General features: G+C 38.7%; 1 non-coding gene across 1 annotated transcript; it reads right to left on the bottom strand.

Annotated features, from left to right (window-relative positions):
• Positions 1–6,979: 6,979 nt before the first annotated feature.
• Positions 6,980–7,087, bottom strand: LOC127748060 (small nucleolar RNA R71). Its single transcript, XR_008010003.1, has one exon. It is a non-coding gene; the product is annotated as a small nucleolar RNA R71 (small nucleolar RNA).
• Between the last annotated feature and the right edge of the window lie 4,276 nt (positions 7,088–11,363).

Genomic DNA, 11,363 nt, shown 5'->3' with positions numbered 1-11,363 from the left:
AGAACTGATGGCGGCATTCAAGAGAATCCGGAAGGTCTAACCTTGTCTGTGGTATTCTGAGTAGGATTCAATGATTGAATGACTGTGACGAGCTTCAAACTCCTAGCAGGCGGGGCGTTAGTGACAGACGCAAAAGAATCGCTGGATTCTATTTCGGCCTGAACGAGAACCGACAGATGATTAGCCATGCTGTGACAGAGCATAGGACCATTTTCACTGAGAGGATGGGAGGTAGCCACTGACAACGGTGAAACCCTACATAAGCTTGCCATGGAAAGGAGTAAGAAGGATTGGATGAAGACAGTAGGAAAGCAGAGAGGCGGAAGGGAAGGCATCTTCATGCGCTTATCTGAAGTTCCTACCAATGAATTACATAAGTACCTCTATCTTTATCTTTGTGTTTTTATGCGTTCATCACCATATCCATTTGAGTTTGCCTGACTAAGATTTACAAGATGACCATAGCTTGCTTCATACTAACAATCTCCGTGGGATCGACCCTTACTCGCGTAAGGTTTATTACTTGCACGACCCAGTGCACTTGCTGGTTAGTTGTGCGAAGTTATGTAATGCCATGGTATTGAACACCAAGTTTTTGGGGTTCATGACTGGGGATTATGAGAGTTGTGAAAAGTATTGTTCATAATTTCGCGCTATCACTACTCCATTATCATAAATGTATATTTCACAAAATTAAGAGGGGAAATAAAAAGAGACATGATACACAATAATCAAAGGGATCAATTAAAAATAAAAATAGTCTTGTATTAATGAACTCTAAAAATAATCCAATGTTAACTCTGGACAAATCAAGAATATGGAAGAGTAAATGAAAAGTAGGTAAACAAACTAGAATGACCAGTTCCGGAGGTAGACTTTTGTCCATAACCAAAGCCAAAATCTTCAAATCCTAAATTATGAGTGTAAGGAAGAAAACCTAGAGGAGGAGTAAAATCAGATCTCCAAAAAACTAAAATTATGCGGAATGAATGTTATCATTTGTCTCTGCATGTTTCCTGGCTCTAATCTGCGTTTCTGGGCCGAACACTGGGTTAAAATGTAGCCCAGAATCTACGCCAGCGACTTCTGTAATTCTACAGATCGCGCACGTCACGCGACCGCGTCGTCCACGCGTTCGCGTCACTCAGCGTTTTCTGTGCCACGCGTGCGCGTCGTCCACGCATTCGCGTCACTCGTGCAGCTTCCAATGCACGCATTCACGTCAGGCACGCATTTGCGTTGCTGTGAATTTTTCCATTTCACGCGAACGCATGAGTCATATGCCCGCGTCACTTCTCGCTGGTCATCTCCTCAATTTCTTGTGTTCCTTCCATTTTTGCAAGCTTCCTCTCTATTCTCTAAGCCATTCCCGTCCTATGAAGCCTGAAACACTTAACACACAAATCACGGCATCGAATGGTATAAAGGAGAATAACAATATACAATTAAAAGATCTTTAGGAAGCAAGTTTTCAATCTTAGAATAATTTTGAGAAGGAATTGTAAATACATGCAAATAATATGAATAAGCGGGTGAAGACTTGATAAAACCACTCAATTAAACACAATATAAATCATAAAATAATGGTTTATCAATGGTCCTCTATGGTTTCCCGCATGGCTAATCAGCTGTTAGTTCTCGATCATGTAGGAATAGGATTTACTATCCTTTTGCATCTGTCACCACACCCTACAATCGCGACTTTGAAGCTCGTCACAGTTATCCTATCCCAGATCCTACTTGGAATACCACATACAAGGTTTAGACTTTCCGGATCCCAAGAATACTGCCAATTGATTCTAGCTTATACCACGAAGACTCTGATCTCATGGAATGGAAGGCTCTGTTGTCAGGAGAGTCAACCATGCGTCATGAACCAGGAATCCAAGAGATACACACTCTAGCTTTCGCAAGCAGAACGGAAGTGTTTATCAGGCACGCGTTCATAAGTAAGAATGGTGATGAGTGTCACGTATCATCACATTCATCAGGTTGAAGTGCAAGTGAATATCTTAGAATAAGAATAAGCATGAATTGAATAGAAAATAGTAGTACTTTGCATTAATACTTGAGGAACAGCAGAGCTCCACACCCTTAATCTATGGTGTGTAGAAACTCCACAGTTGAAAATACATAAGAACAAGGTCCAAGAATGGCCGAATGGCCAGCCTCCCTAAATGGCATATGAATTCGAAAATAAGGAAAAAGACCCCTAGTACAGTAGTAAAAAGTTCTATTTATACTAAACTAGTTACTAGGGTTACAGAATTAAGTAAATGATGCAGAAATCCACTTCCGAGCCCACTTGGTGTGTGCTTGGGCTGAGCATTGAAACTTTCACGTGTAGAGGTCTTTCTTGGAGTTGAACGTCAGTTTGTAACTTGTTTCTGACGTTTAACTCTACTTTGCAACTTGTTTCTGGCGTTTAACGCCAGAATAGGGCAGAAAGCTGGCGTTAAACGCCCATTTGCATCGTCTAAACTCGAGCAAAGTATGGATTATTATATATTGCTGGAAAGCCATGGATGTCTAACGCAATTGAGAGTGCGCCATTTAGACTTCTGTAGCTTCAAAAATTCTATTTCTAGTACAGGGAGGTCAGAATCCAACAGCATCAGCAGTCCTTTGTCAGCCTCTGAATCAGATTTTTGCTCAGGTCCCTCAATTTCAGCTACAAAATACCTGAAATCATAGAAAAACACACAAACTCATAGTAAATTCCAGAAAAGTGAATTTTTCTTAAAAACTAATAAAAATATACTAAAAACTAATTAAAACATACTAAAAACTATCTAAAAATAATGCCAAAAAGCGTATAAATTATCCGCTCATCGTACGGCTAATCAACTGTCGGATTTCTCATCTCGGATGAAAAATACCAAGCACAGCTACCGCATGGCTAATCAGCTGTCGGTTCTTGATCGTGTCGGAATAAGATCCAATGATCCTTATGCGCACTGTCACTGTGTCCAACAGTCGCGAGTTTGAAGCTCGTCACAGTCATCCCTTCTCAGATCCTACTCGGAATACAACAGACAAGGTTTAGACTTTCCAGATCTCAGGAATGCTGCCAATTAATTCTAGCCTATACCACGAAGATTCTAATCTCAGATTCAGATGCCCCATTGTAAGAGGGGAAATGATGTGAATCGTTGATTAGAGATCCAAGAGATATGCATTCAAGCTTGTTTTCATGTAGAACGGAAGTGTTTGTCAGGCACGCGTTCATAAGTGAGAATGGTGATGAGTGTCACTTGATACATTCATCATGTTCTTGTGTGTGAATGAATATCTTAGACTAAGAATAAGCTTGAATTGAATAGAAGAACAATAATACTTTGCATTAATACTCAAGGAACAGCAGAGTTCCACACCTTAATCTATGGTGTGCAGAAACTCCATCATTGAAAATACATAAGTGATAATGGTGTTCATTGGTTTCGGCCCCAGAGGGGGAACCAAAATAACCAAGACCTAGGTCTAAGGACTAAACGTCCAAAGATATGAGTACAATAGTAAAGAGTCCTATTTATACTAAACTAGTTACAAGGGTTACAGAAATAAGTAAATGATGCAGAAATCCACTTCCGGGCCCACTTGGTATGTGCTTGGGCTGAGCATTGAAGCTTTCACATGTAGAGACTTTTCTTGGAGTAAAACGCCAGCTTTTATGCTATTTTGGGCATTTAACTCCAGTTTTTATCCTGTTTCTGGCGTTTAACGCCAGCATAGGGCAGGAAGTTGGTGTTTGATTGCCGGTTTGTGTCATCAAAACTCAGACAAAGTATGGACTATTATATATTACTAGAAAGCCCAGGATGTCTACTTTCCAACGCAATTGAGGACACGCCATTTGGGCTCCTGTAGCTACAAAAAAATCTATTTCGAGTGCAGGGAGGTCAGAATCCAACAGCATCTGCAGTCCTTTTTCAGCCTCTGAATCAGATTTTTGCTCAGGTCCCTCAATTCCAGCAAAAAAATATCTGAATTCATAGAAAAATACATAAACATATAGTAAAGTCCAGAAATGTGAATTTTGCTTAAAAACTAATAAAAATATACTAAAAAGTAGCTAGATTCAACTAAAAATTACCTAAAAACAATGCCAAAAAGCGTAGAAATTACCGCTCATCAGTGTGTGATGCTTGAGAAATAATTTGTAATGAAAATGTGTAAACTGATTTTATTGCTTATCAGTAAAGTTTATTAAATTGAAGTGGCATGTTTATATACCTTTGAGAATCACAGATTTTTATAACTGAATAGTTCAGCAAACATTTGATAATCTTCCTGAATATGACGTTATTTCCATAATTGTGTCGATATCAATGATATAGGAGAAAAAACAAGGCCCGTTGGTAGATGAGAGTTGTTTATTGATGAACGGATAATTTATACGCTTTTTAGCATTGTTTTTAGGTAGTTTTTAGTAGGATCTAACTACTTTTTGGGATGCTTTTATTAGTTTTTATGCAAAATTTATATTTCTGGACTTTACTATGAGTTTGTTTTTTCTGTGATTTCAGGTATTTTCTGGCTGAAATTGAGGGACCTGAGCAAAAATCTGATTCAAAGGCTAACAAAGGACTGCTGATGCTATTGGATTCTGACCTCCCTTCACTCAAAGTGGATTTTCTGGAGCTACAGAACTCCAAATGGCGCACTCTCAATTGCGTTGGAAAGTAGACACCCAGATAGTTCCAGCAATATATAATAGTTTATACTTTATTCGAGTTTTGATGACGCAAACTGGCATTCAAACTCCCCTTGTCTGCCCTATTCTGAAGTCAAAACGCCAGAACTAGCATAAAGGTTGGAGTTAAACGCCCAAACTGGCATAAAAACTAGCGTTTAACTCCAAGAGAAGTCTCTACATGTGTAAAGCTCAATGCTTAGCCCAAGCACACACCAAGTGGGCCCGAAAGTGGATTTCTGCATCATTTACCTATTTTTGTAAACCCTATTAGCTTGTTTCATTATAAATAGGACCTCTTACTATTTGCATTTTCATCTTTTGATCATATTTTGATCTCTTGATCACATTTTGAGAGGCTGGCCTCACGGCCATGCCTGGATCTTGTTCTTATGTATTTTCAACGGTGGAGTTTCTACACACCATAGATTAAGGTATGGAGCTCTGCTGTTCCTCGAGTATTAATGCAATTACTATTGTTCTTCTATTCAAGTCAAGCTTATTCTTGTTCTAAGATACTCACTCGCACTTCAACATGATGAATGTGATGATCCGTGACACTCATCATCATTCTCACCTATGAACGCGTGCCTGACAACCACTTCCGTTCTACTTAAGATTGAGCGTGTATCTCTTGGATTCCTGGTCCACGACGCATGGTTGCCTCGCCTGACAACCGAGCCTTCCATTCCGTGAGATCAGAGTCTTTGTGGTATAAGCTAGAATTATTGGTGGCCATTCCTAAGAACCGAAAAGTCTAAACCTTGTCTGTGGTATTCTGAGTAGGATCTGAGATGGGATGACTGTGATGAGCTTCAAACTTGCGATTGTAGAGCGTAGTGATAGACGCAAAAGGATAGTAAATCCTATTCCTACGTGATCGAGAACCAACAGCTGATTAGCCATGCGGAAAACCGTAGAGGACCTTTTTCACTGAGAGGACGGGAGGTAGCCATTGACGCCAGTGAAACCCAACATATAGCTTGCCATGGAAAGGAGTATGAAGGATTGGATGAAGGTAGTAGGAAAGCAGAGATTCAAGAGGGATGAAGCATCTCCATACACTTGTCTGAAATTCCCACCAATGATTTACATAAGTATCTCTATCTTTATTTTTTGTTTATTTATCTTTTAATTATGAAAACTCCATGGGTTCCGCCTGACTGAGATTTACAAGGTGACCATAGAAACAATCTCCATGGAATCGACCCTTACTCACGTAAGGTATTACTTGGATGACCCAGTGCACTTGCTGGTTAGTTGTGCGGAGTTATGACAAAGTGTGATTCACGTTTGAGAGCACCAAGTCTATTGGTGCCATTGTTGATGATCACAATTTCGTGCACCAAGTTTTTGGTGCTGTTGCTGAGGATTGTTCAAGTTTGGACAACTGAGGTTCATCTTGTTGCTCAAATTAGGTAATTTTCCTTTATTTTGTTTTCAAAATGTTTTCAAAAATCTTTCAAAAATTTTTCTTCTTTTTCGTTTTTCTAAAGATAATTTTTGAAAAAACCAAAAAAATTTCATAAAATCTTAAAAACCCAAAAATATTTCATGATTCTTGTATGAATCTAGTGCCAAATGTTAAGTTTGGTGTTAATTACATGATTTTAATTATCTTGCAATTTTCAAAACACATGCATTGTGTTCTTGATGATCTTCAAGTAGTTCTTGATGAATTGCTTTGTTTGATCTTCATGATTTATTGATTTGCACTGCATGATGTTTTACATATGCATTCGTGCATTCATATGGCCCAAACATGAGAAAGTTCTAAGTTTAGTGTCCTCCATGTTTTCTTTCATTAAGAAAACTGAGTTCTTGATGTTCATCTTGATCTTCGAGATTGTTCTTGGTGTTCATCTTGACATTCATAATGTTCTTGCATATATCTTGTGTTTTAATCCAAGAATTATATGTTTTGACTCATTTTGTTGTTTTTCAAAATTGAAAATATATCTTCTTGAATAAAGGATATAGCAAAATGAAGATCCAAGAACATAAAGCAGAGGAATTACAGAGAAAAAGTTGGGCGTTCAAAACTGCAAGTTTTATGGACTTCCATCAGAAGACCCTTATCAGTTCATAACTGAGTTCTTGCAAATCTGTGATACTGTTAAGACCAATGGAGTTGATCCTGAAGTCTACAAGCTTATGCTTTTCCCTTTTGCTGTAAAAGACAGAACTAGAACATGGTTGGACTCACAACCTAGAGATAGCCTGGACTCTTGGGATAAGCTGGTCACGGCTTTCTTAGCCAAGTCCTTTTCTCTTCATAAGCTGAGCAAGCTTAGAGTGGATGTTCAGACCTTCAGACAAAAAGATGGTGAATTCCTCTATGAAGCTTGGGAAAGATACAAGCAACTGACCAAAAAGTGTCCTTCTGACATGCTTTCAGAATGGACCACATTAGATATATTCTATGATGGTCTGTCTGAATTTTCCAATATGTCACTGGACCACTCTGCAGGTGGATCCATTCACCTAAAGAAAACGATTGCAGAAGCTCAGGAACTTATTGAAATGGTTACAAATAACCAGTTCATGTATATCTCTGAGAGGAATCCCGTGAGTAATGGGATGCCTCAAAAGAGATGTGTTCTTGAAATCGATGCTCTGAATGCCATACTGGCTCAGAACAAAATATTGACCCAACAAGTCAATATGATCTCTCAGAGTCTGAATGGATTGCAAAACGCATCCAACAGTATTAAAGAAGCATCTTCTGAAGAAGAAGCTTATGATCCTGAGAACCCTGCAATGGCAGAGGTGAATTACATGGGTGAAGCCTTTGGCAACACCTATAATCCTTCATGGAAAAATCATCCAATTTTTTTATGGAAGGATCAACAGAAGCAAGGCTTCAATAATAACAATGGTGGAAGAAACAGGTTTAGCAATAGCAAACCTTTCCCGTCATCATCTTAGCAATAGACAGAGCATTCTGAGTAGAATCCTTATAGCTTAGCAAACATAGTCTCTGATCTATCTAAGGCCACTCTTAGTTTCATGACTGAAACAAGATCCTCCATTAGAAATTTGGAGGCACAAGTAGGCCAGCTAAGTAAAAGGGTTACTGAAACTCCGCCTAGCACTCTCCCAAGTAATACAGAAGAGAATCCCAAAGGAGAGTGCAAGGCCATTGATGTAATCAAAATGGCCGAAACCTTGAAGGAGGAGGAGGACGAAAACTCCAATGAGGAAGACCTCAAGGAACGTCCACCATTCAGTAAGGAGTACCCTAATGAGGAACCAAAGGAATCTGAGGCTCATACAGAGACCATAGAGATTCCATTAGACTTCTTTTTACCATTCATGAGCTCTGATGATTATTCATCTTCTGAAGAGGATGAAGACATCATTGAAGGGCAAGTTGCCCAATATTTAGGAGCAATCATGAAGCTGAATGCCAAATTATTTGGTAATGAGACTTGGGAAGGTGAACCTCCCTTGCTCACCAGTGAAGTGAATACATTGGTTCAGCAAAATTTACCTCAAAAGAAATAGGATCCTGGTAAATTCTTAATATCCTGTACCACAAGCACCATGACCTTTGAAAAAGCTCTGTGTGACCTAGGGTCAGGGATAAACATGATGCCACTCTCTATAATGGAAAAACTGGGAATCTATGAGGTACAGGCTGCCAAATTCTCATTGGAAATGCCAGATAAACTATGAAAAAGGCTTATGGACTAGTAGAGGACGGGCTAGTAAAGATTGAATGCCTTTACTTCCCTGCTGATTTCATAATCCTAGACACTAGGAGGGATGAGGATGAATCCATCATCCTTGGAAGACCCTTCCTAGCCACAGCAAGAGCTGTGATTGATGTTGATAGAGGAAAGTTGATCCTTCATGTGAATGAAGAATGCCTTGTAGTAAAGACTCAAGGTTCTCCATCTGTAACCATGGAGGGTAAGCATAAAGAGCTTCTCCTAATACAGAGTCAAACAGAGCTCCCACATTCAAACTCTAAGTTTGGTGTTGGGAGGCCACAGCCAAACTCTGAGTTTGGTGTTGAGAGATCTCAACCATACTCTGAACATCTATGGAACTCCATGAGAGCTCACTATCAAGCTATTGACATTAAAGAAGCGCTTATTGGGAGGCAACCCAATTTTAGTTTAATTTTATCTATATTATTTTGTTTTCTTTTAGGTTGATGATCATGTGAAGTTATAAAGACAATTACAAGAATAAAGAAAAAATTTCAAAACAGCATTGAAAACAGCACACCCTGGAGAAAGAACTTACTGGCGTTTAAACGCCAGTAAGGGTAGTAAAATGGGCATTTAAACGCCCAATCTGGCACCTTTCTGGGCATTTAAATGCCAGAATAGGGCACCAGACTGGTGTTTAAACGCCAGAACAGGGCAACAAAATGGCATTTAGACGCCAGAACAAGAAGGAAAGCTGGCGTTTAAACGCCAAAATAGGACAGCAGTCTGGCGTTTAAACGCCAGAATTGCACTCTAAGGCGTGTTGAACGTCCAATTGGAGCAGGGATGAAGAATTCCTTGACCCTTCAGAATCTGTGGACCCCATAAGATCCCCACCAACCTCAACTCACTCTCTCTCCTCTTCACACCTTTCTACAACACTCTTCCCCAAATACCCTTCACCAAACACCTCCATATCTCTCCCTATAAATACCCCATTCACCCCCTCATTTTCACACATCACAAACACCTTCTTCCCATCTTGGCCGAACCGTATACACCCTCCATCTCCTCCATTTTCTTCTTCTTCTACATCTTTTCTTCTTCTTTTGCTCGAGGACAAGCAAATATTTTAAGTTTGGTGTGGTAAAATCATTGTTTTTTTCTTTTTCCATAACCATTTATGGCACCTAAGGCTGGAGAAACCTCTAGAAAGAGGAAAGGGAAGGCAACTGCCTCCACTTCTGAGTCATGGGAAATGGAGAGATTCATCTCAAAAGTCCATCAAGACCACTTCTATGAAGTTGTGGCCAAGCAAGCCCATCACTAAAAAGAGGATGGAGCAAACAAGAGAGCCTATCCATGGCACTCAACAAGAGCCTGAGGAAGTCCCTCATCAAGAAATTCCTGAGATGCCTCAAGGGATGCAATTTCTTCCACACAACTATTGGGAGCAACTCAACACTTCTTTGGAAAGCTTTAGTTACAACATGGACCAATTAAGGGTGGACACCAAGAGCACTCCATCATTCTCCATGAGAATAAAGAAGATCAAAGAGCTTTGAGGGAGGAGCAACAAAGACAAGGAAGAGACATAGAGGAGCTCAAGAGCACCATTGGTTCTTCAAGAGGAGGAAGACGCCACCCTCACTAAGGTGGACTTATTCCTTACTCTCCTTATCTATTTATTTTTTTGTTTTTTATCTTTATGCTGTATGTTCTATCTATGCTTGTGTCTTCACTACATGATCATTAGTGTCTAGTGTTTATGTCTTAAAGCTATGAATAACTCCATGAATCCTTCACCTCTCATAAGTGTGGGGAGGTCACACGACCACTCGGCATTTTTGGGTAACAAGTTTCTAATCCCAACACTTTTGCATTTCATTTTAGGATTTTTAGTTGCATTTTCTTGTTTTGCATATGTATATATTAAGCTTAGTCAAAATCATGATATTTTCCAAGAATTTTATCTATAGGGCACCCCATTTGATTGAAAAAAAAATTAGAACTTGCTTGAATTATACAATTGTGGATCATTTTTTTTTAGCTAAGAACACAAGCATGTGAGATTTGAGCCTAATTGTGTGGTTACATCATATAGCCACTTATTTTCATTCTTGTGTGCAATATTCTCTGTCTATGATTGTAATCCTTGATTTGTTTGATTCTATATGTCCATTATTTTGTGTATAAATGCACTTATATGATTGATGCCATCGTTTCAATTAGCTCACTAACCCAAATAACCTACCTTTTATCTTCCATTGTTAACCAATCTTGAGCCTATGCTTAACCCATTTGTTCTTAATTTTAGCACATTACAAACCTAAAGCGAAAAACAATAAATGTCCTTATTTGGATCTTTGATTAGCTTAGGCTAGTGAGAGTGCTTATCATTCAAGTTTGGGAGAGTTGGAAACATTGGTTGGGATGAAAGTGTATTTTTGCATTTTTGTCAATATTTTGGGAAATTGGGTACTTACTCATGTATTGAATGTAAAACCACATGCATTGATACTTTTGTATATACTTTATTGCAAAAAAAAAATAAATAATATAAAATAAAGAAAATATATATATATTTATATAATAAAAATAAAAATAAAAAAATATAGAAAACAAAAAAAAAGAAAAGCAATAAGAAGGTGATAAAATGTCCCAAGTAAAGCTCAATAAGAATCAATGCATTTGTGTGATGATCAAAAAGAAAATGCATGAGTGTGTGTGAAAAGTGAAGAATGGATAGTTAGGTTAGCTTTGAATTGTATAGGTTGTCATAGGTTAGGTGGGAAGTTTAGGTTTGTCAAAGATTCAAATTTCAAGCTCACTTGACCATATGCATCCTACCTTGACCAGAGTCCCATTACAACCTATCGGAAAGCCCTCATGATATTTGTATGCATGCATAAAGTAATTGTTGATTGTTAGATAAAAAACAAATCTTGGAAAGCATGATTAGGGAAAAATTGAATGAATCAACCCTATACACTTGAGTGCCTAGAGCGGAT

Source organism: Arachis duranensis, chromosome 5 (assembly GCF_000817695.3).
Source record: "Arachis duranensis cultivar V14167 chromosome 5, aradu.V14167.gnm2.J7QH, whole genome shotgun sequence".
Classification (NCBI taxonomy): Eukaryota; Viridiplantae; Streptophyta; class Magnoliopsida; order Fabales; family Fabaceae; genus Arachis; species Arachis duranensis.
Note: the sequence above shows the minus strand (reverse complement) of the source record. Positions and strands in the feature narration are given on the sequence as shown.